Below are 24,814 nucleotides of genomic sequence, written 5' to 3' on the forward strand. Positions count from 1 at the left end.
TCCACGAGTCCCTTCAAATCCTTCATAGACTTCAATCCTGAGAACTGGAAGCTGGGCTGCTCGCTGACATCAGCCCATTCTGGGCAACGCAGCCTCATTGCCTCTGGCCTGGAAAAACGGCTTCTGGATTCATCTTTGCCTGCACTCCAGCTTCTCCTCCTGGGACCCTCATCTTGGAGACTGGCACCATCATTCACTCAGTCACATTGGGCTGGAATGTGGGAGTCATCCTGGATTCCTCCACCCCGTCAACTTCTCTCAGTCAGCAAATACTGAGCATCTTCAATGAGCCAGGCCCTGTTCACGGTGCTGAAGAACCACATGTACGAAACAAACCCCCGCCTCAGGGGCTTGCCCTCAGTGACCTAGGGTGTGGATTCTCCCTTCTGAACTTCTGTTACCCTCTTTCCCGCGGTCACCATCCTCGCTCCTCCCTGTCACCTGGCATCCTCTGCTTGGTCACCTAGAGTCATCTTACAAACCCAGACCTGCCCTCATCAATGCTTTGCCAAGAACCTCAAACGAAGACTTTTTAAAAATTCAGAGTGAAAAAAAATCAAGCAGTAAATTCTATCATAACAGTTGGACAGCTTTAAAAAAGTGCTGAAGCAATATAATATGTTATTCAGGGATATAGTCTGTGGCAAAAATATAAAAACATGGGCTGGAAGAACCACCCCAAATTCCTGATGGTGGTGCCTCTGGGAGGGACGAGGCCGGCACAGGGGAGGGGGGAAAGGGAGCTTCAATTTTATCTGTAATGACCCGTTTATTTTATTTTTAAAAACTCCAGAGCAAAGTTGACAAAATGTTAATAGTAATTTAATAAAACCCTAACCCTGGATAGGGGCTACCAGAGTGTGACATTCTATTTTCTGTGTTATAGAAAAACCTGTCAAAATGTCAACCATGACCCACTCAGGAGTCCCCCACTCTCCCTGCCCCCTTACCTGGCACGTTGGCCCTTCACGTCCTTGTACCTCCTCTCTCTACACTGAAGGACTTTCAGCTCCCCAAAGATGCCACCGGTACTCTGCCTCGGGGCCTTTGCTCAGGCTGTTCTCTTGGCCTGAACGCCCTTTCCTGCTTTGCTACCTCGCTCCTCCCCGATGGCTGGCACAGGGAACTGGTTAGGACGGGGGAGGTAGAAACGTCCCGGGGAGGACAATTCTTCCTTGTCCTGGTTTGTATTCAGCTGCAGCTAGAGAGACGGATCACCTGTTTCTTTTTATTTAAAATCTGGTTTGTTTCAAAACTGTTATCAGTGACAGGGAGGTGGAAAGAGTACGACCCTCCGCAGAGCCTGCCCACCCCCCGCCCTCCCCAGCAGCCTGGCCCTGAGGCAGAAGACTCCCAGCAGAATCAGGAAGACTGATAACCTCATTCTGGCTCGGTTAGGACCATTGTCTGGCTTTCTCTGCTGCTGTTGGAAGAGCTGCTTCTGGGCAGGCCAGGGCCACCCTGTGCCTCGACGGAGGAAACATGGCCTGGGCCTGATCTGACCACGGCTCCTGGTGGCATGCTGAACAGGCACGCAAACTCTGGGCCCCGAACACCCTCCCCACGCCGCTCTGGCCCTGGTCCCTGTGCATCCTCTGAGGTAGACGTGGTGCTGCCTCTCCCACATCATCCTTGCTTCCCCTTTCTCAGACTAGGGTCAATGTCCCTCATCCACCCGCTGCCCGTGGCACATTTCCGCTTCAGAACACATCACCCTGAACTTGAACTGCCTGTCACACACCTGTCTTCTGCCCTGGGCGGCGCTCTCCTTACGGAGGGCAGGGGCAGAGGCGGCCTGGTTTGCAGATGTATCTCCAGCACCTGTGACTCTGCCAGGCTCATAGTAAGTGCTTGTTACATTTTTTGAATGAGTGAACTGTCTCCCCCACTGGACTGCGAGCACTGTGTTGACAAGGGCTATTCCTTGATCATCTCTGGAGCCTCAGTGCCTTGCTAGTGCTCGGCATACAGTAGATGCTCAATAAATACTTAACCATTTGCATGACCCGACCTCTGTTCTTCCCCTGACAATCTGGGTAAAGGGAGAGCATCTTCACTTCTCTCCCCCTCCTCCCCCAACCGTGTCAGGGCTGGTGGCTGAAGCTGAGGGACCCTCCCTGCCTTCGATGACCAGATGTCCAAACTTTCTAATGGTAAATAGAAAGCGGTGGCCGAGTCCTGGGTCCAGGCATCTCTGCCGTAGCCTATCCCAAGTAGGGAGGACTCCTTTGGAGATGAGGTGCTTCAGGGCCCCTCCCTGCTCACTTCAACCTCCAGCATCATCAGAGATCCCGCTGTCTGCCCTGAATTCTTCCTGCTAGCACACAAGTCTTGTTTCATCTCGCTCTGTTCTCAGAGAAGTTGTACTATAGCCAAGTGTATCTGCTCCTCAACCCAAAATAAAATAGAGAATCTGTCCTACTTTAAGACCAGTGTTTCCCCCACTGGAACTTTCTTTTCAAGTTCACTATCACCTTTCTATTTCCAAATCCAGTCTCCTCCAGGAAGTCTTCCTTGATTAAGCTAGACACATTTTAATTTTCACCCCTTTCACTCATCACTCTATATGCCGACAGCACTGACAGTGTGTACTTGTTCCCTCGGCCATTTAAGTGTGAGTTCTGCCTTCCTAATCATACTGCATAAGCATGCACTATTTTAAGCAGGCATGATAGATGATTATCACAAATTGACAAGAAGAAAATAATACACACCAAAAAGAAAGCAGAGGAGAGTTTTTTCTTTCTTTGCTTTAATGTATAATTTGTCATCTTGGTGCTTATAAGCTCTTTAGCACAATGAGAAGAGAATTCAATTTTTGCAAAACATTTCAGGGCACAGAAAGTACCTGTAAATGTCCAGGAATAAAGACTATGTCTTTTATTTGTATTATTTCTCTAACCCCTCCACTCTATAGAGTTTGTCCAAAGTCCTTGGTTTAGACCCTGAGTGTTAATCGGTTGACTTAGCTTTGGACCGTGATCCACTGAGATCCCTGGATCCTTTTAAGCCAAAGAGTTATGCCATGCCATGGATGGCAGTAGGGGAATGACCTTTAAGTGGGCCCCATGAGAGGAGCTGGTTCTCCTGAGCCTCAAGCTCCAGGCTGTGTGTGTATGGGGGTTGGAGCTTGGGAATTGGGGTGGAGTGGGGTGGGGTGGGAGGGGAAAAGTAGAGACAGACACAAATACTGAGCTGGCAGTTGGGGCAGGGTTGAGGAGTGGAGAGAGGGGAAGAAAGGAGTCTGGGCCAAGGCCAGAGGTGGCTCCCAGGGGAGTCCTCAGAGTGGGCAGCCGGACGTCGCTCCATCCTTCCCGCCTGACGGATGGGTCTGCTGCTCAGGCACAAGCTGTCAGGCCAGCCCGCTGCCAAGACAGAACAGTGGCGCTTCTGTGCGCGCTGCTCTGCGCGCCTGCCGGGGAGGCCGATGGAGTGATGGAGAAAGCAGACATCCCCAGGCATGAGCTGTGAGGGGCGGGGACCTGGAGCTGCTGGGTTACAAGAAGCATGTTGGCCTCCCCAAAACGAGGGCCACTAGATGCCAGCAGAGGGGAGTTGGTGAAGATGGGGGTAGGGGGAGGCGATTGGAATCGCGAGTGGGAGCACTTGGGGGGAACTGTTGGCCGGGAGAAGAGAGGCTGAAGGAGGGTTGGGGTGAAGAGCTCAGTCGTTTGGCCAAACGCCCCGTCCCCTTTAATAACGAGACCCATTTGCCTTTAGTTACACGATGTTGGGTTACACGATGTTTGGTTACATGATGTTTGTTTCATTGTCAGACGCTCAGAAACCTTCCAACCTCTTCCCCTGCCTCTGCCTTCGCCATCCCTCCCGGATCTTCCGCAGCCTCACCCGGCCCTCCGCGCACCCCTGCGGCTCAGGCTCGGGACTTGGGGATCCACGAGGCTCGAGGCTCGCGATCCGCCCCTGGCCAGGCTCCGACCCCGCCCGGCAGCCGCCTCCCCCTCAGCGTTAATTAAAACTTGTGAGATGGAGAGGCTGGCGCGGGCGGCTCCGTTTTATTTGCAGCATCTTTCATGCTGCTGACGATCGTAAAGGGCTTTAATATTGAAATATGGGCCATTTTCCCAGCTCCAGCCCTCGCCGCGCGCTCCCCACACCCCCACACCCGGCTACCCCGCGCTTGATGAAAGAGCCCCTGCAAATCCATTAAGAAGAGATAATTGAAAACTCCGGGGTAATATTTAAGGCCGTGCGCAGACGCAGCCTGGAGGGCCCGACTGCGCCTGCGGTGCCCATCAGCGACGCCGCGTGCCTCTCCCCGAGCTCCAGCTCGAGGCCCGCCAAGGTCCGCGGCCTTCAAGGGGCCTCCTGGCTATACGCGCCTGCCTCCCAGCTCTCAAAGGGCCTGCTCTCCTTTTCCTTGGCTCTGAGGATGACTCGCCTCTAGAGACTCCTAGTTCCATAAAGAGTGACAAGTCACACTGTGTGAAAGGTGGCCCAGGGGCCAACAAGCATCTTGTCCCAGTGGTCCAGCTCAGATTTGCTGCATCGGCATGAGGCACCAACTGGGGCCTTTGGACGTTGTGTTCCTCTCCCTCTGCAATATCCCTCTAGCGCTTGCCCACACAGGGAGTTGCTGTTCCTCCATCAAAACCAGCCCAGCTCCATCCAAAATAATGGAGCGGTGTGGAGTGGGTGGGAGCACAGTCACACCAAGACGACCATGAGGTGATCATTGCTATAGCTGATAATGAGGACCCAAGGGTTTATCATACTGTTCTACTCTTGAATTTGTTCCATCTTCCACAACAATTTTTAGAAAGCAGCTCAAGTATCTTCCTTCTGCCTTCCTCTCCTTAAAGATGGGCTACCTGTTGCCTTAGACATTACTGTCCCTCAGCACATTGTGTCATCATTACTGTTTAAAGCTTGTCCCCCTACGAGGCTATGACATCTTGAGGGCTGGTTTCAGGTCTACTTTCCCTCCTGAGCCCTTGCTCCTGGCTCAGTGCCGGGCACATACCACGTGCTCAGGAAGCATTATTGAATTGGCTGCTATCTGGGTTCCTGCGGGTCTTCAGGGTTTCAAGATTAGGATGCTAGCACGTGGTGGGAGGGTGGGGCAGAGCGTGGAAGAGGGACAGGATCTGTGAGGCTGGGTTGGGGTTAATGTCTGTTTCCCAGTGACTGGCTCCAGAATGTTCCCAGAATGGTGTTGGGGGTGGGGAAGGGGCTGAGGACCTTGTTCTGCCCTGTCGTGTAGGAATCCTGAAGGCTCTGTCTGGGTCCTTTGGGGGTTTCTCTACTCCATTTGGCTCACTCCCCTTGCCAGTTCAGCCTGGTTCTTCTGGAAGTGTGGTGTGCACCCGTGTGTGTCTGGGGGCAGGGGGCGGGGGATGGGGAAAAGGGAGGAAGGGAGGAGGTTACTTGGAGACCTACCTGTAGAAAGGGCGTGAGTACTTCAGGCCTTTCCATCAACACCCAGCTGACCCTACCCCCCTGCCGGCCCTGCAGAGCCTCTCACCTCTCTCGCCCTGGACTTCCCCAGCATGGTGCCAGCAGCCTGCCAGGGCTCGTACTGCCAGGAGGGCACCTTTGAGGGAGGGGCTGTTCTGGCTCAGCTCCCCTCCACCCCCTGCCGCCACATTGGTCCCTGAGGCCACAGTAGCAGGGATACCCTCTGTGTGACCAGGAGGAGGCCCATGCCCTTCTGACCGTCCATTTCCGACTCCAGGACTCCTTGGTAGAAACACAAAACATCAGAGCTGGAAGCCGCCAACAGAACATTGGGTCTGGCCTTCTCTTAATGTCTGTGGGGCAGCTGAGGCCCCCAAAGGTATGAATGTGAGGCCCTTGGTGACAGAGCCAATCCTGGAATCCCAGCAAGTTCGTGGCAGAGTTGGAATTAGAATCCCAATCTCTCGACTTAAATACACAAGATTAGAATTTGAAGTGCCTTTTGCAAACATTCAATTCTCACAAACCTGTGAGATTGTATACAATTCCCATCTACAGACGAGGAAAATGAGACCCGGGAGATCGGTGATTTCTCCAAAGTCACACACTGGTAAACGACAGACCCGGGATTTGAACCCAAGCTGGACTGGCTGCAATTCCAGCGCTCGCTTCTCCAGTGTCCACTCCCCCACCCCCAACACGCACACACACACATGCACGCACACATACACACGCACGCACATGCAGCACGCACACACACAGCCAAGCTGGGCCAGTTTCCCAGACTCTCTCTCTTCATCCCTGAGGCATCTGCAATCTGAGATCTTTGCTCTCCTCAGCCCACCTCCCCCTGCCCAGGGCGGTGCTCTCTGCCCCAAACAAAGGGGGTAGCGGTGTCTCCACTCTGATCCTGGGCACCAGACTCCATGAACTGAAGCCGTGCAGAGCCGGGTCTCCTCACACAGCCCTGCTCCTGTCTGTGGCCACCAAGGCCTCAGCCATAAATCCCCAGGTCTCAGCTCATAACCATTAGCAAGCGATTGGGCTCATCAGGACGCGTTTATGAGACTCAGGTCAGATAAATGGATTGCCCGAGGTCAGGAACAAGGGATCTCCTCACCTTGTCTTGCTTTGGAGGTGTCCCCTCCGCCCAGCAGCTGGCAGATTCCATTTGACTTGCAGCTGCAGGTAGAAGTGGGGGTGTTGTCACAGTGGGGTAAAGATGTTTCTGCAGGTAATCCACACTCACGGAAGGAAAATGGCCTGGATACGTGAGGCCTCAGATAGCTCACAGTCATTGGGGCTGGAGAAACACACACACACACACACACAGAGGCACATACACAAACATATATACACTCACACTCCATCTCCGATTCAAATCCAAATTCTTCAGCAATCACCCCCAAGCCCGCCCACCTCAGTGATATCCTCACACTGTTGCACCTTCAAGATTTTATCTAGATCAGTGCTTCCCAAACATCACTGTGCATACAAATGACGGGGGATCTCGTTAAAATGCAGATTCTACATTTTAGAGTGGAGCCCGAAATTGTTTTTCTAACCAGCTCCCAGGTAAGGCCGACACTGCTTCTCCAAGGATTTTAAACAATGGCCTCCTGGTACTGAAAGGGGTAGGAGTGGAAGGGATGGGAACATGCAGTTTGAAAAAGCCCCTCTGCCCTGGAGATTCTGCTGTGCACACCCAGGTGACTGAGCCTGGAATGCTGTCCCCCTGCCCCCATCACATGGCTCCTTCTCGCCCGTCAAATCTCGGCCCAAATTCTCTGCTTCCTCAGAGAAAACTTCTCTGGCCACCCAATTTAATGTGTTCCCACTCCACCCCATCTGGGATCACCTTTGCCCTCTCCATAGGAGATAGCACAACTTGCATTTGTGTATTTGCTTACTTATTTTTTGGTTTGTCTCACCCCCTGAAATGTAGGGTTCCTGAGTTCAGGGATCACGCCTGCCCTGGAATTCATCCATTCATGAATTCTCAGTTCTTAGTGCCTAGCAGGTAGTAGATACTCAGCAAATACTGCTGAATGAATGAAGCACTTCCATGCTGAGCAGTGGGGGGCAGTCTCTGAACCAGGGGCTGAGGCCATAGGCAATTGGAGAAAGCTTCTTGGAGGAAGGGAAAGGGGAGGGAAAGGACATTGAGTGGAGGACTTCGGAGAGATGACCCCAGGAAAGGGAAGGGACAATGCCTCTGAGTGGCAGATTGGTCCCCGTAGACAAGACAGGATGGGAAAGTGTCCTGGAGGGAGAGATCCTGGGGGAGGGACAGCTTCTGCAGGGTTCTGAAAACCGTGGCAGGCCACAGGAAGGCACATGGTCATCCCTCGGCCTCATGGGCAAGGACCTTCATTTATTTCTTCTTTCCTACACTTGACAAATTCTTACTGAGGCTCCAAGACGTGTCAGGTGCTGTGCTGAGTGCTGCATATGCAGGGATGAACACAACTGCTCTAACTCCTGCCCTCATGGAGTTTACAGTCTCTCAGGAGAGACTGACAAACAAATTAGTCACAGGTGGGCTAAGTCTAAAAAGGAGAAGTGCAAGACAAAGGGGTATGATGGATAGTGGAGAAGCTTCCCTAGGGAATGACTGTCACCCAGAGTCCTGAGGGCTGGGGCTCTCCCTCGCCAGCCCCCTGATCACCTCCTGTGCATCCTGGACTTTGCCGCATTCCTCTGCACTGCCCCTTTAAGAGGCGCGCCTCTTTCCTGAGCAGGGAGGTTCCGGGCGCACAGCCGAGCCTGCCAAGGTTGTGGGCTATAAATCAAGGCTGGCACTCCCTTGGCAGTGGGCTCTCCTCTGAGCTGCCCAGATGGCGGGCAGGCCTGGGGCTCCGGGGGCAGCCAGGCACATGGGATGGGGGAGGTGGGCAAGGTGGGGACACAGCTGGGCCCTGGGCCCTGATGGCAGCTGCCCACCTCTGTCTGAGGGCCTTGGGCCAGAGAATATGCCAAGGTCCTTCTATGCCAGTCACAGGGACCTTCTGACTCTTGAGTCACAGGCTGGCACGGGCCTTTGGGGTCATTGCCCTCACCCCTGCCAGTGACCCAGATCTCACAGACGTCCTCTGAGACCAAGGGCCAAGGGTTTTCCATCTTGGATGACCTCTTGGGGTCGCAGTCTGCTCTAGCTTGCAACCTGAAAGTTCTGCCTGTGGCTTGACCCTCTCCGCTCCTGCTGTAGCCGAGGTGTGCTCCTTTACACTCTATGAAGGACACAGCTTCCCCTTGGTGGGGCTTTGGGGCTGTGATGACATGTCCCCTCCGCCTTCACTTGAATCCTCCCGGCAAAGCAGGCTAAGATTTCTCAAGGTCAGCTGGAGAGGGTGGAACTCCGCCCTCTTGGGGGTTGTCATCCCTCAGCCACCCTCACAGGTGCTGTGACAGAGGGAACATATGTTGCTCCCACCCCAGAGAACGGTGACAACATCTCAGCAGCCACAGCCCCACACAGCTGGGCTCAGCAGGCCTTGACAGAATTGGAAAGGCAGCCTCTCGCCTGGGCCTGGGCCTGGGCCTGGGGTGTTTGTGGAGGGGTGGAAGCAAAGCCTGGAGCCCCCTCCCACAAAGGAATAGTGGGCTTGACTGCTGCACCTCTCCCCCAGAATAGCCAACAATGTTTCTAGGACAGTGGAAAATTCCTGGGTTCAAGAACACTAGAGATTTCCTGGCATACTCTCGTCCTTAAGTTCTCCTGTGTGGAGTTAGAGCTCACAGGGGCTTAGAGGTTCTCTTACACACTCATTGTGCAGATGAGCACACCGAGGCCCAGGGAAGTCAACCCAGGTCTCTTAGCACTCAGATTGTTCCCACTATGCCACATTCGCCTCCTGGACAGAAACCCCTGGGCCAGCACTACGCAGGATCTATCAGGCTCCACCTGTGATAGAGTAGTAGATGGAGGTTAGATAGCAAGCAGAACTTCCTCAGAGTAGATTACAAAAGAGGCAAAGTAAAGGAATTGAGTTCTCCCACAGAGTGGGGTGGGGACAGGGAGGGACGGAATCAGGAGATAAATTGGAATTTTGCAAAAAAGGAATATAGAGAATGGAGAAGGGGGCTGGCACGGAGCCCAGAGCAGGGCAGCTGGGGTGTGGGGCTTCTGGGGTTCTTCATCCAGGCCCTCCAGACCTCACCTGTTCCAGACTTCTGGATACCTCAGGTAGTTTAAGTTCAGGCTTCACCTCGGCTGATTCTCTTGGCTTACTCCTTGCTCCCCCGGAATGGCTTATCTGGCTGCCAGAGTCATTTGCTGTCTCTAATTTGTGTTTAAATTAAAGTTACCACAAACAGTAATGTGCTGTTACCAAGAGCTCCGGGGCCCCCTGCAGCTCCAAGAAGTAGAGTGGGCTGGGGGCAGAGGCCATTTTGCCCACACTGCATTGAGGCTGATCCCAAAGGCGTAGGATGTGGCTCCAGTGGTCCACTGGGCCCCTCTGATCCTTGCTGCTCTCTCCAAAATGGCGGTGCCTGGGGGCAGGGCAGGGCGAACCAGGCTCACAAAGGGCTGGGAGAGCAACAGACTTGTCAAGGGGCTCCCCACAGTTTTTAGGACCTTAGGAAGAAGGCGGGGGAGGTGCACAGTAAGAAAAGGGCAGGGGCACTGTGTGCTGGCACTGTTCCTAAGGACCTGCAAACTCGCTTAAATGTCTCCTCAACCCTAGGAGGCAGGCGTTGTTATTATCATCAGCCCCGTTTTTATTGATGGAGAAACTGAGGCACAGAGAGGTCAAGGAACATGCCCGAGATCACACAGTTAGTAAGAGGTGGATCCAGGATTCAAATTCCTCAGATCTGCCTCCAGATTCTCAGAGCTATGCTGCCGTTTAAGGCAAAATTTGTCTGTCACCTTTTCAACCCCTTGATCACAAAGTGGGGCTTCTCTTTGACTGCAGAGCAACTGAGGCAGAGTGGAGCTCCTGTCCCGCTCTCTCTGCCCCTCCCTGAGTCTCATCTTACCTGTGAAGTGAGGATAAGGCACCTGGAGGGACCGAGGGGCTAGGAAGGCTGAAGGAGGTAAAGCTATCTCCATCAGAGTGGCCAGCGCTGGGTGGGCTGCGGGCAGCGGTCGGTCCCCTCCCTGTGGCCTAAACACAGCCTTCCTGCTGCATCCTCCTGCTCCACCTCTGGACTCTGTCTTCCAGGGAGCTGGAGGCAGTGGTTCCTCGTCCCTCAGTGGGAACCCTCAGTAGAGTGTTGTCCCCCATTCGTTGGTCCAAACCTGCTCTCTTCCTCTGGGGAGCCCCTGGAGAAGAGGGGTCATAAAGCTGATGTGGAGCCCCCAACTGCCCGTCCCCCCTCCTGTGCCCCAAAGTGAGCCAGTCAGGGTTCCAACAGGAGACAAATGACACATTCAAAAGGGCTTCACATAAGAGAGCTTAGTGCCATGACAGTTTTCAAAGCATAGACAGAATTGAGGGAACAATTCTGGGCTGATGACTCACCAGGAAGCCCCAAAGAAATGAAATGGTACCACCAAAGCCTGATGAGCGCTGGGGTCAGGGGAGAAGAGCTACCTGGCAAAGGTGTGGCCATGGGGGAGCCACACCCCCTGCCAGGACTTCAGCCAGGCCCAAGGGAGGTGGCAGGGGATGGGAAACCACGCCCTGCTCCTCTCCCCCTTCCCTGCCAGGACCCCTGCTGGCCAAGCCTGACTAGAAACAGAGGTCAAGGGGCCAGGTGATGCAGCCTGCATAGGGCAGTCCCCCAGGGCCCAGGGCAGCCCCGAGAATGCAGGAGACAAACAGAAAATAACCCCACCCATTGCACCTAGGATCCCCTTCTGACACTGAAGCTTGCTCTCCGCTGCTTGTGGCCACCTCTGTCGCTGCCTGCAGCCCAACAGGGACTGACAGGGAAGGAGAGTCAAGATGCCTTCTTTGACATAAACTGTCCAGCTTACAAGGAGCATGGGACCCAGGCAGAAAGAAGCTGGAGGGAAGGGGGCTGCCCTGGCTACCCGTGAAGGACACCTGAGCCCGGGGAGAGGAAAGCGAAGGACAGCACTGGGGGGTAGTGATGGGAAACGGCGATGCTACATGACCCTCCCAGCTCAGCATTTGGTACAAATCATGGTGATCTTGCTCCCGCCTCCCCTCTCCAGACTGTGAGCCCTGTGGGGCAGGGATTTTGTCTTGTTCCTCCTCGACACCTGGCTCGGCGCCTCTGAGGTGCACAATCAGAATGTATTGAATGAATAAGTGGACAACAAGTGAATAAATGAACAAGTCTGTTCGCAGCCCATGTGCACAACTCTAGGCCCACATCAGGGAGCACTGGGGAATGAATAACGCACAGCGCTCCTACGGGGGTTTTATTTCAGTCACCCACCTTCTCAGATTTTCCATGCCGCCGTGCAGTCACTGGCCACCCAAGCCCATGTATGTCTCCAAACTGGCCAGAGGCTGCGCTTTGATAGCACCCGTTCAAACGGGCAGTGACTTCATTTGGCTCCTCTGGATGAGGGAACAGGCGAAACAGCGAGTTACTTCATTTCTCACAGCAGCCTTCCTGTGAGCTCTTTCTCTGAAGAAATCTTGATCCGTGGCAAACCGTCTGTGGTGTTCCCGCCTGGAGCCTTTGGCAAGAGATGGGAGGCGAGAGTGACAGTGCCAAGGAGGCAGCTGAAGGATCGTCACCCTGGGAGCCACAGCTCTGGCTCGCTTTTTCCAATGGGCCATAAAGACTGAGGGAGGCAGGGGGAAGGGGAGGGGGCTCACCAGGAAAACGAACTAGAGTTCCCAGGAGTAGTCACGGTGCCAAGCCCACCTGGCGTGGAGATCACGTGTGGACTCAGCGGCCGGCAGCGGGCTTCATGATCCCTGCTCCACCACTTGTGGGCTGCACGACCTTGGGCAAGATGCTTCATTACTATACCTCGGTTTCTTCATCTTAAAAAAATGTGATAATACTGACATGACTTCATGTGGTGGAAAAGAGTAGACGAATTAATAGTTGTGAAATATTTAACGGAGTAGATGGTCCATAGTAAGCTCTACATATATTTCCTTACGTAAAATGGAGCAGAACACTTGGGTTCTAGCCACACAAACTTTCTTTTTCTGTACTAAGGCCAGCCTTGATAGCTCTTGTGTTTGCTGTGAGAAATGAACTAATGAATCTGCAAATTACAACGTGTTAAGTTTGATTTGTCATCAAGACCACGTAAGAGGTCTGATCAGCGAGGCAGGGTGGGGCGGGGGTGGGGGGTGCCGGGACGCTGAAGGGCTGTCAATCGTCAGCTTCTGATTATCTGCCTTGTTGAGGTCCCCTTCTTGTCAACATCATCAGCTCTTTGGCTCGTTCAAGTCTTTGGTTGACAACATCCAGGCCTCTCATGGTCCCTCCCACACAGGAAGGGCTGGAGGGAAAAGGCTTTTGAGAGTAAAACTGGTCTTTCTCTTCCTACCCACAGGCAGGTATAGCCGGTGGCCACAAGCTGCGAGAGAGGGGCTGGCACCTCCCGCTCAGCCCGCTTTGCCTTTGGGTGGGAGGGGAGGGGTCGAGCAGGGGTAGGACAGGGGAGGGTGGCCAGTTTGTGCTGGGGCCTCAGAAGGAGATGTATTTGTCTTTGTCATGGAGAGCTGGGCATGAAAACAAATACACATCCCAGAGTCCAGTACAAATGTGCTGCCACGTCCTGCTACTTCTGTGATTTCAAATAGGTACGCAACCTCTTTGAGTCTCAGTTTTTCTCATCTTCAAAATGGGGATAATTATACTTAATTAAAAGAGTGACAATCAGTGAGATATATAAATCCCTTGGTATATGACTAGTTCAATAAATGGTAGTTTTATTAGCTAATATTTTGCATTATCTGCATACCATCCCCTCCGAGGGACAGAGAAGTGCATGCTGACACCCAAACTAGAAAATGTGGTGGCAGCAGAAAATGACTTATAACTCAGATTTGCTCCCATTTTCTTTCCAGAGCACATAGTAAGTACTCATATGTTCATTCATTCATTCATTCAACCAATGTTTACATGGCACATACAATGTGCTATTATTTTGCTCACTTGTATTGTCTTACTCTCACCACTGGAACTGCCAGGTTCATGAGGGGAGGGGCAGTATCTGTTGGGTTCTCAAGATGCTTAACAAATGCTTGGTAGGTGAAGGAATGGATGGAGCTCAAGCACGTCTGCAAGACTGGAATGAGTCAGGCAAGGAGGTGGGGACAGGGCCGGCATTCTGGGCTCGGTTGCGCCTCCAAGAACAAAACTTTCCTTTGACCTGGAGCCTCCACAGACCCTCCTTCAGTGTAAGATCCTGGAAGATCACTGGACACCAGACTTGGGGAACTTCTTCCCTAGTGGGAAGACATCCATTCATCCACTTGGGTGTCTCTGAAACCCCCCGGAGAAGGGCCTGGTCCCCGAGTCTGAGTAGTACAGCAAGTGGTCAAAATAACAATGATAAAAAGAGAGAATCGATAGAGAATGGAAGGAGTAGCCTGCCCTCAGTAATTTAACAGAGGGAGGAAAATTCCAGCTTAGGGTATGTAACTAACACAGGAAAAGACCTGACCTAAGACCGTGCTTTCATGGATACTGGGTGCCCCACATGTAAGACACACTCATTCCTGCCCCCAGACCCCATTCGATGTGACTGAGGCTATCTAGAGACACAAGCGGAGAGGGAGAATCATAATCTCCCAAAGGTGGACACAACCCAAATATCCATCAACTGACGAATGGACACACAAAATGCGGCACGTACACACAGCAGAATATGATTCCGCCATGAAAAGGAATGAGGGACTGACACAGGCTCAACATGGGTGAACCTTGAAAACATTAAGCTGAGTGAAAGAAGCCTGTCACCAAAGACCACACATTCTACGATTCCCTTCATATGCAAGTCCAGAACCGGAAAATTCTCGGGACAGAAAGCAGATCAGTGGTTGCTTAGGGCTGGAAGGGGTACGGGGGCAGGAGGGGGTGATAACTAAAGGATACGAGGTTTCTTGTTGAGGTGATGAAAATTCTAAAATTGACTGTGGTGATAGTTGCACACATGTGTGAATATACTAAAGCCACTGAATCACACACTTTAATGGTGAATTGTATGGTATGTGACTTTATCTTTAAAAACTTGTTTAAAAGAAAAGAGAGAGAAAAGGGAAGGAGGCAGTTGAGATGGTGCAGGAAGGCCCTGATCACAAAGCGCAGGCGCTGTCCGTCCTGGCTGTCCCCCAAGCAAAGCCTGCACGTCCCCCAGGCCGTGTTATGGGAGCCCCTGAGCCATGACTCGGGAAGATAAACTGGCCCCAGAAGGTGTAGGGCTGGGTCCCTTCTCCCCTGACAGCTCCCTCTCTGTGTTTTTTCTGGCACAAGAAACACTCTGTCTTCTTGTATAAATAGGGGAAATTTATGATAGTTTTCCCCCTTCTCCTCCCTGGTGGGCTACCAGGAAGGGGCCCAGCAGTGGGGGGGGGGGGGGGGGTGGGGGGGTGGGGGGCGGGATATAAATGTGCAAAGACTGGAGGGAGTCAGGGATCTCAGCCCTGGCCCCGGCTCTCCCTTCCCTCTGTGGGTTTGACCATCTGGGTGAGGAGGCGGCAGAAGAGGCGGGGGCCCAGGGAGGCAGGGGAAGCGGGTCTCCGGGCAGATGTCCAAAAGGAGGCACGCAGGGGGATTTAGGGAAACATGGCTTGGCTATCCCAGATCATGATCAGAGGAGACACAGGCCCCCTGCCTGGTCTGGGTTATTTTTGTCCTTGTGTCTTATTGAGGCAGCTGATATGGTGGGAAGAGAACTTGTCTTGGATTCAGAAAATTGACAGAAAAACTAAGTGTATGACCTTAAGCAAGTCACTTCCTCTCTCTGGGTCTCATCTGTAACTAAAAAAAAAGCGGGCAGAGGGAGATTGAACATATCAGGGGTTTTCCAACTGGTTTCAGCTGTGGGCTCCTTTCTTCAAATAAAACATTATGTAGCAACCCACTCTCTAATGTGGGTGTCTGGCCAAGCTTCCCGGGCTGAAGGAAGGGTGGGGGTGCAAGATGCCCAGGCCCCTGTGGGGATTGTGAGGGGGCTTGGCCAAGCACAGAGTGACCTCCATGGTCCCCTTCATCTCTGGCCTCAGGAGGGCGTTTGCCCATATGAAGAGTTTAAGCTCTGCTCACCCTGGGAAGGAATCCCAGCTCTTCAACTTACCATCCATCCGTAGGGACATCACTTATTGCCTTGGGCCTCAGTTTCCTTATCTGTAAACTAGAATAACAGCAATGCCCATCTCAGAGGACTGTCATGAGGATTATATCACACAGTGAGCATAGTCTCTGGTACTCAATAAATGTTAGTATTATAATTATTCCATGATCAGATGGAATCCTGCAGGTGGGTTTGAACTGACAATCTGGTGTGGGGAGGTACACTATGAAGGGCAATGGCAAAACCACTATAACAAAAAGGACCCCAAACACAGTCACATACAGAAAACAAGTTTATTTCTCCTGGCACAGGCTGGGAGGGAGCAGTCCCGCACAGCAGGCGGCTCCGCCTCACCTGGGCCGTCAGGGGCTCGGGCTCTTTGCGTGTTGTTGCTTTGCCTTCTCGGGGATCTCTCCTTAACTGCAGGGTCGAACTCAGTGCCAGGCTCATCTGGTCCAGCTCACGAAGAGGAGAACTTACCCAATGTCTTAAGGCTCTGATGATGGACGTTACTCAGCGCATATTCCCTTCTCGCCACACCTGGCAGCAAGGGCAGCTGCGAAGTGAAGCATCCAGCTGAGTGGCTCTCTACCCTCTGCAACAAGGAGAGAAGGGACTTTAGTGGCCAGTTGGCTGTCTTAATCTAGGGCTCAAAGCCACCCTCTTCCTCTTCCCCTCCCAGAGAAGAAAGAGTCCACAGCCCAGAAAACAGTGTGATCCCCAGTGAGGTCCCACCATCCATGCCAAGGTCAGCAGCCCCAGGAAGTGACTTGGACGCCTCGCTCCAGAGAGAATACCCTTCTATTCATCTTTTTTAGGAGGATGTGAGAAAAGTTTCTGGCCCCACTGCCTGCCTGCCACTCCCTTTCTCAGTCTCATCTCACTCTCTAAACTCTGTTCCCAGTCACTAGACATGACTACAAATGTGGGGGTACAGGATGACCTGAACCAGGAATGGAAGACGGGACCAGGGCACGGAGGCCACGCTCTTCAGGGAGCACAGGCATGGGTTTTGGTACCAGGCAAACCCAGCTACCCAATGTGTGATCCTAAGTGGAGATTAAGCTCTCTGAATCTCAACTGGCTCTTTTGGACATAGGAACAAGAAACCCACTCGTCAGAGCTGTTGTGAGCATTAAATGGGATAACCTATATACCTGGCACACAGTAGGCCGTCAAGAAATGGTAACTGATTTTACTTGGTGCCAGCAAGACAAATCTGATTCATGTCCCCTGGGCTGACCCAGCCTTGCGTGGACCTCTTGTTCTCTCTTTCCTGGCCAGTGCATCACTCCCGCCCTCTTTACTTTCTATCCTCATTCCCTTCCCATCTGAACCCTGATCTATACTTTCCTCCTCCAGGAAGTCTTCCCTGACTGAAACATTCCCAACTGGCCTCTTCCCACCCCCACTCCCACCCATCTTCCAGCTGCCCCATGGTCCTGGTCTCATCCTTGTCCCAACTTTACATGTGTGTCCTGCCTCTCTCCCCTCAGAAAGTTCCACCTCCCCTTTCAGAAAGTGGGTAGGGCAAGGGGTTAAGGTTTGTTATCAGGCAGATCAGAGTTCAAATCCCAGCTTCGTCACTTTCTAGCTTTATGATTCTGGCATGTCACTTCATCTCTTTGGATCTCTGTTTCTCCCACCTCTGGAAGGAGGTCAGGTATGTGGGGGCTGGAATAGAGTTAGAGGGTATTTCATAAACGGCAGTCCCCTCTGCTCTATCCCCACCCCCACTCCGGGGACCAACACTCTACCAAAGGGAGATATCAGACTGGAAAGTAATTCCCCTAACACAGCCCTCCCAGGGGAAAAAGAAGTGACTGCCCCTTGAAGTCTGTGGGCACTGGGAGGGGACCAGCAACCCAAGAGCCAGAACAGAGGCTGGGGAAGAACTCAGGTGTCCCAGCTGCCCTTGCCGCATGCACCCCAGTTGTTAGACCAGACTCAGGGATAGGGTGAGAGGTTGATCTGATCAGTCTTCGAGAGTCTGCTAAACTCGTAACCTCTGAGAGGCTCCATGCCCCTGTCTCCAACTTCCAGGACCAGAAAAGCAACACTGCCAATAACCAGTGCTAACACAGTGCTTCCTTCACAACTCTGGCTGTTCTAGGCACTTCACATACATTAACTCATTTAATCCTCCCAACAGCCAGGAGCTAGCTCTATTAACTCCATTTTACTGACAGGAAACTGAAGTACAGAGAGGTTAAGTAACTTGCCCAATGTCATTCAGCTAGTATACGGCTGGGCTGAGATCCAAAACCTGGCAGTCTGGCTCCAGAATCCACGCTCTTAACCACTATGCTATCCTAGGAGCTAACACGTACTGCTAGTTGGTGTGCCAAGCACGAGGGAAAACACATCACATATATTTCACCTAATCCTAAACAACCCCTGAGACACACACTATTATTATTATCCCAGTTTTTCGGGTCAAGAAACTTAAGGCAGAGAGAAAAGTTAAGCAACTCTTCTGAAGTCACACAGCTGGACAGCTTCAGCACCCCTCACAGCTTTGCCTCACATCCCCCACTCCCACCCCCAGCTCCTTCTACTCTAGGTGGGTTTTTGAACTTCTAGCACCTTCCTTCACAAATCTTCCCACAACCTGTTCTCCAGCTACTCCCATTCACTTTTGTCTCGTTCCTTCCCACTTTTGCCCAGTCCCTCCTGTCCCGCAGGACATCCCCTCAAACCTTTCTGCCCCTCTCCCTCTGTTCCCTCTGCCCTCCCCACCCAGCTCCAGCTGAATCTGATGAATTTCACCAAAAGAGACCATCAGATGGTCCCCCATCAAGCCCCCACTGCGCCTCGATCTCACGCCCCCAGGGGAGGCACTGCGGTAGCTAAGCCTGAGAGTCCGAAAGAAGATCATCATGCTACTCCCCGCCCCCACTTCTCATCACTCATCTGGGATTCCAGGGCGAAGAAGGGCGTTAAAGTGCAGAGTGTTCATTTAATATTAACAAATTGAAATGAATTCTTTTAATGCCAATTAACTTGGAGCGGCCCCTTATTAATAGTAATTTAGATTCATACTTGGGAGAAGCGGGGACAGGGGGCTGCGCCGAATGCGCCCAGAATGTCAATGTGACAACAGAGCTGGAGAACGGAGGAGGGAGGAGCAGTGGCAGTTTTACTTGTGCCGAGTTGGGTTCTGTTTCCCCCAGAGGAACAAAGTCACCGGAGGCAGACCCTCAGGAAACACATTACTCCCCTAATTTGATTTTTGTTATCTGCAATGAATCTGAATAGGCTGAAACCATATCAAACCATTTTGATGGCTTACCACACAATAAAGCTAAAAAGAATGTCCTCAGAGCCAGGATTTACCCCGAACTCTCCTAAACCAAAGCTCCCTGACCAGAAGCGATGAGTCCCCAGCCAGCTTTCTCTCTTCCTTTGTGTCCGTGCAAAACCAAAGCCAGAAACCAAAATGGGGTCCCCCATCTCTGCCAGCTCCACCTGAAAGTAAAGGGAAGACTAAACCTTGTGTGTCTCTCCTGGGAACCCTCCCCCCGGGAGGTCAGAGACCCAGTGGGCTCACCCTGAGCTAACAGCTTACATTTAGAGGAGAAAAAAAATATCTGCTTGTACTTTTCTTAGAATTTAGGGAAAAGATGCAAATTAAAATTCAACTTTGTATACCAAAGAGTTGCCCAGAATAGAGCCAAGGAGAAAGAGCTTAGTCCAGACTAAAAGGTGGAACAGAAATTCTGCTCTTCCTGATTTTGCAGACTTGGGGGGTTGGACTGGAGGTGCCCGGAACTACATCCTGGAGTGCAGGCTCTGACCTGAATAGAACATTTTCTTCTTCCCAGGTGTCCCTCCTTGGCTGGGAGGGTAAGGCAAATTTGAAGCTGGGAATTGTGGAAGTTGGGGGTGGGGGTTCTGAGATAGAGGAGACAGGAGTGCAAAGGGGGCTGGGGAAGGCTAAGGAAATGTACCAAATGGTGAAGTTTATAAAAGAAAAGCTTTTAAAATGGTTTAACATAAAAAGATTAAAGAACAGGTCAAGTTTTAAAAGGAGGTAAAATACATCAAAATTGAGACACAATAAACAAAATGAGGACAATGCAAAAAACACTCCAAGTAAATTGTTCTTCCAAAGAAAAGGGGTTGGAACGAATCAAAAGAGACCTTGTTCACGCCCCCATGGAGTTTCCCAAACAATAAATTCATTTACAAAACAAAAAGAGAAATCAACACAAAACTAACCCTCTGTCCACACGTCGAGAAAAAAATCCGCGGAGATTCAGCAACAGCTGAAAAACTAGTGAGGGAGGAGAAAAACAAATGAATAAACTTGAAATCTGTTGTGATTATTTGTAAATATTTAAATTGGAGGATGAGATGGAGAAAGGTGAACTTGACATCATTAAAAAAGTGAAACTTGCAAAACCATAAGGTGTAACTCATCAACACAGAGAGGTAAACTCTCTGTCAGTGGACTGCTCCTCTCCAAAAGAAAGAAATATAAAATTTATCGAAAAGTACCACTCACCCCCTCCAAGAAAAGTATATTGACCTGAATTCAAATCCTTCCCCAAATCCAAAATGAATTATACAAAAAAAAAAAATCCAAAAGGATTTCCTTTCAACTAAGTGAAAAACAAAATCGGATTTAAATTGTCTAATGGAGCAGGAAGGGGGATGTTGTTTGCAGGTGCCAGAAAGGACCCGGGTGTTTGAAAGAGGGTGTTTGAGGCGTGGAGGACCCGCTTACCTTGCTCGGAGCGGCAGCCGCCGGACAGAAGTGGGCCAGAGACCCTGCGAGTGGCTGCGTGTTGGGGAAAAGAGGATTGGGGTTCTGGGTGCCCCTAGACGAATGAGGAGGGTGGAAGGACTGGGGGTACCCATGTCCCCACCTCCGCCCGCCTCCTTCCCTCTTGTACCCAGGCCTAGAGAGCTACTGAAAGTTACAAATTGCTTCCATTATTAGCTCATCCCGGGCGGCCTGGTCATTGGCCAACCCCAGACCACGTGGTCCCTCGTACCAATCGATCGAATTTCTAGTTGCAATTCTCCGTCTGTCCCTTGGCTCTGGGCAGCGAACAGGGGGAGCGGTGGCGCGGGGGCTGGGGAGGGGCTAAAGAGAAGGGGGGTCTCTTCGCCCCATCCCCTCCCTCTCTGACTGTCCGAGCCCTGAGTGCCTCCCCAGAAGGGGTCGAGGGAATGTTGTGGGCTGGGACACACTGGGGAGGTCACAAACTGGAGCAAGCGCCAGACGTCGCCGGGGACCCAGGGCCCTCTCCTTCCAGTTCCCCAGGCCCAGCGGCCCCGCTGGCCACTCCCTCTATAGCGCCCACTCTGCCCCGGGCGTCCCTGGGCTAGCAGCCTGGCCCTTTGACCCGGGCACTTGGAAGTCCTCTCTCCGGATCACTGCTTCGGCCGGCACTTTGGGGAGGGTGCTCCCGAGTCCTGCTTCCCGGGCGCTCGCTCTGGATCAGGCGCCTGCGCCCTCAGGGGGCGCCCCCCACACCCCGACTGCGGAGTTTGCGCCTCTCCTAGGACCGCTTGAGAGAAGGACAAACTTTTAAGTGGATCAAAATCAAGAGGAGCCCGTCCAGAGCAGGTGAGCGGGGCCCGGGAGGGGCGCGCTTGAGCCTGGAAATAATGTCTCTGCCCGTCTCTGTGTCTCTCGCTCTCCTTCTCACTCCATCCAGTTCCCCCCGCAGGCAGACGCGGGTCTGCCCACCCTCGGGGGAATCTGACTGGGGGTGGCCGTCTGTCGGAGGCGTGGGGCCAGAGCAGCTGTCCTGCCCTGAGTGTGGGGACTACGGTGGCAGCTGGCAGGGTCAGGAGAAGCGTTACTTCTGAAACTGTGAGGACAGGAGAAATGGGGGGCCTAGAGACCCTGAGAGGCTAAGGGTGATTACTTCTTTCCCCAAACGCAACTTGCGGGAACTTCAGAAAAGTTGTTGGAAGGAGGATGGAGAAGGGAGCACTCAGAGTTGGGTTTTGAGGTTTCAGCGGCGGGAGGGGCGCTCAGCTCGCTACACTGAAGGAAGGCTGATTTCCCACCGGGGCTGATTACCCAGGAGAAAACCCCGCCTGTCCCCAACCTGCTCGCTCCAGCGAGCGCTTAGAGACGCTTGGAGATCCCGAAAGGGGTTGCTGCGGAAAGGGAGAGAAGTGCTAGCCGAAAATGGCAGTTTCCGACTCCTCCAGGGGCGGGGGGCGGGGTACTGCCTCAGACTCTCAGCCCGGGAAAGCCTGATTTTGGCTGACTTTAAGTTAGGAGTGACAGGAGAGAGGGAAAACTCCCAAATTTCTTCTTTTAAATCAAATTTGACTCAGAGACCCATTACTCTACGATGGAATCAGGGAGTGCCCTCCCCCGCCCCAGCACGACCTTCCTACTTTCTCCAGCTCCTACAGGAGGACAAGGAAAAGAGCCCCCTAGCCCGTCCCAGGGCTGAGATTGTCCCCTCCCAAGAGGAGTCCCGGGAGGAACAGCTAGAGGAGCCTCCTTGAAGGGGAGTCAAGGGCAGGGCGCGGCTGAACTTGGAGGCCCCTGGAGAGAGTGGGCAGGCCAGGGCGGGTGCTGGGGGCCCTGGGGAAGAGGATGAGGGCGGAGGCCGTTGCAGGTGCACTGGCGGGCCCGGGGGAACTCTTGAGCCCCGTGGGGTCCCCGGAAGGGGAGGTCGAGCCTGGGCCGAGGGTCTCCGCTGCGCCTGAGGTTTGCGGTCCGGACCCGCGGAGCCGGGCGGGCGCGGCCGGCGCGTTTGGACCGCCTTGTGGAAAGGGCCCGGTGTGGCTGTGGATCCCAGGAGAGAATATTCCCGCGCCGAGCGCGTGGTGTCTGGTCCCTACCCGGCCCGCACCTCCAGAGGCCTCTCGGCCCTGCTGGGTCAGGAGCGGCAAAACCGCCCAGGGCTTTGTTTTCGCTGCGCCCGAGGGTTCTCCGCCGGTAACCCAGCGACTGCCCCCGCACCTGCTCCTCCGGGAGGCCGGAATTGGGCCGCCGAGCTCAGAGGTTTAGGAGGCCCGCGGCTCGCACTGCCTAGAGGCGGACGTGAAGGCGACTGATACTCAAGTTTAAGCCCTTTTCTCTACTAGCATCCCTTGGCCTTGCCCACCTCTCCAGCCCAGAGCAGTTGGATAGAAGGTCTCACCCCACCCCAATCCCGGAGTTAACCTGGGAGCCAACTGGGGCTTCTTTGCCGAGGCTCTGTGTGCGCTGAGCGAAGGTGCTTGGTTCTGGGCTCTGTCCCCTCCCTGTTGGGTGAATCCAGCCCTTTCTGCCCCTGGCTCCCCAAAACTCCTCCCCCCACATCTGTGGGGCTGTCTCTCTTTTACTCTTTCCTTTTTTCTCTTCCTCCTCTCTCTTTTTTATTAGGATTGATGGAGTTAACAGTCAGCAGCTTGGCAAGGCTCCCCTAAGCGTGTAGGGGGAGCTGTGGACCCAGCCCCGACTTCTCAAGCTGGGGGAACAGCCCCATTTCTGGGTCCTTGAAATTGACCCCCAAGTTGAGGGCAGTTGAGAGAGGACAGCTGTGCTGCCACAGGAAAGAAGTCCCCACTTGGGGAGGGGGCAGTCTTATGCCACATGCCTTTTGCAGAGAGAGGCTTTAGAAACAAAGGAAGCTAGAAAGAAGGTCGAGGAAACAGCACAAAGGACTGGAAAAGTTGAGAACCACAAAGAGAAAAGACTGATGAAGAAAAGATTTGAGAAAGCCCCAATGCTTGGGGCAGAGGCAGCAGCTCCAGCAGGGCAGGAGGAGAGAGATGAATGTGGAGGAATACTGATAAAGGACAGAACCAAGAAGCAGGATTAGTTTGTTTTCTGAGAGAAAAAAGCAGAAAGGAAGAAAAGAGAAAGAAAGAAAGAAAAATAGAGAAAAGCGAAATAGGGAAAATAGAGAAAGCAAATGAATGAAAGGAGGGAGCTAGAAATGAAAAGAAAAAAGAAATGCAAGAGAGAAAGAGAAAGAGAGCTGGGTAGGAAAGAGGAAGAATAGGAAAAAAAGAAGGAAGGGAATATGAAGGAAGACTATAGAGAGAAAAAAGTGAAGGGAGAGGAGAAAGAACACAAAATAAGGAAGGAAAAATGAGAAATAAAGATAGAGAGAAAGCGGAAACAAAGAAAAGGAGAGAGAAAAAATTTGGGTTAATAGAACGGGGTCGGATTGGGGAGGAGCGGTGGGAGGAACGAGTAGGGTGGAGGATGAGCAGGGAGAGGCCGGAGAGTGCAGGGTCTCCCAGGTACCCCGGCTGTTGCCTTCCTGACCCGCCGCCACCACCACTGCCCCAGCCCCAGCGCCCACCCAGGCGTCTGCAGCCGGCGCCACCAGGGAGGTGCAGGCGGAGGCCGGCCTCCTGCAACCAGCTTCTCCGAGAAGCAGCTGATGGCGCTGGAGAAGGAGTTCCTCCCGCGGCCCCACCTGCCTGGGGCGGCAGCCTCGAGGCTCCGCAGGTCAAGATCGGGTTCCAAAACCAGCGCATGAAGCAGAAGAGGTGGCTTAGAGAGGCGGCAGTGGGGAACTCGCCCTTGCTCAGGCTCCTCACCCCCAGCCACAGCGCCTCTACTCTGACCCTGCGGGCAAAGGCTGTCTGGAGCCTGGGCCGCTTTGTTCTGCAATGCTCTGGCTCTGTGACCTCGGACCTCAGTTTGGTCATAGGTCAAATGAGCCCTTTCCACTGGAGGGCTCTTCTGTAATTTTGGAGAGCCTGCCTCTAAGCGCAGGAGAGAGGGGAGTGAAGATAAGGCCTGGTCCCCTCTGGGGAGGGCCACTTAATTTTCTTCCTTGGTGAGAAGAAAAATCTTCCTCCTTTGCCATCCTTATCTCCATCCCTGCCCAGTAAACTACCTCCCAGGGCCAGGAGTTGCCCCACGCAGAGAGGGTAGGATTAATCCATAAAGAGCCTGGAGTGAGGTTTACGAGTACCAGAGGTGCCAGAGAAAGAATCTCATTCTTGAACAAGAATGAGGACGTTCCCTCCTCGGTCAAGTGGACTTCAGCTTTGTAGTGTGTTTCACTGAACTCATACTCACAAAGAGGTTAATTGGCAAAATGGCTTTAGATTAAGCCTGGAGAGATCAGCGTGGGGGTGCGTGTGTCTATAGCCTGTTGGGCCTGCGCTCCCACGCCCTGTCCACGTGCTGGGCAGCTGCCCAGTGAAAGCCAATTAGATAACTCCTTTGTTCCCCAAAAATGAGATGGGGCAGGCCACTGAGGTCAGCCAGGTCTCCCAAGGGCAGTGGAA

At 52.9% G+C, this 24,814-nt stretch overlaps 1 long non-coding RNA gene across 1 annotated transcript; it reads right to left on the minus strand.

Annotated features, from left to right (window-relative positions):
• Window positions 1-15,880: 15,880 nt before the first annotated feature.
• Window positions 15,881-20,544, minus strand: LOC138924828 (uncharacterized). The gene is made up of 2 exons (XR_011440119.1): window positions 20,331-20,544; window positions 15,881-16,196 (listed from the first exon to the last, which is right to left on the minus strand). It is a non-coding gene; the product is annotated as an uncharacterized lncRNA (long non-coding RNA).
• Between the last annotated feature and the right edge of the window lie 4,270 nt (window positions 20,545-24,814).

Source organism: Equus caballus, chromosome 6 (genome assembly GCF_041296265.1).
Source record: "Equus caballus isolate H_3958 breed thoroughbred chromosome 6, TB-T2T, whole genome shotgun sequence".
NCBI classification, from domain to species: Eukaryota; Metazoa; Chordata; class Mammalia; order Perissodactyla; family Equidae; genus Equus; species Equus caballus.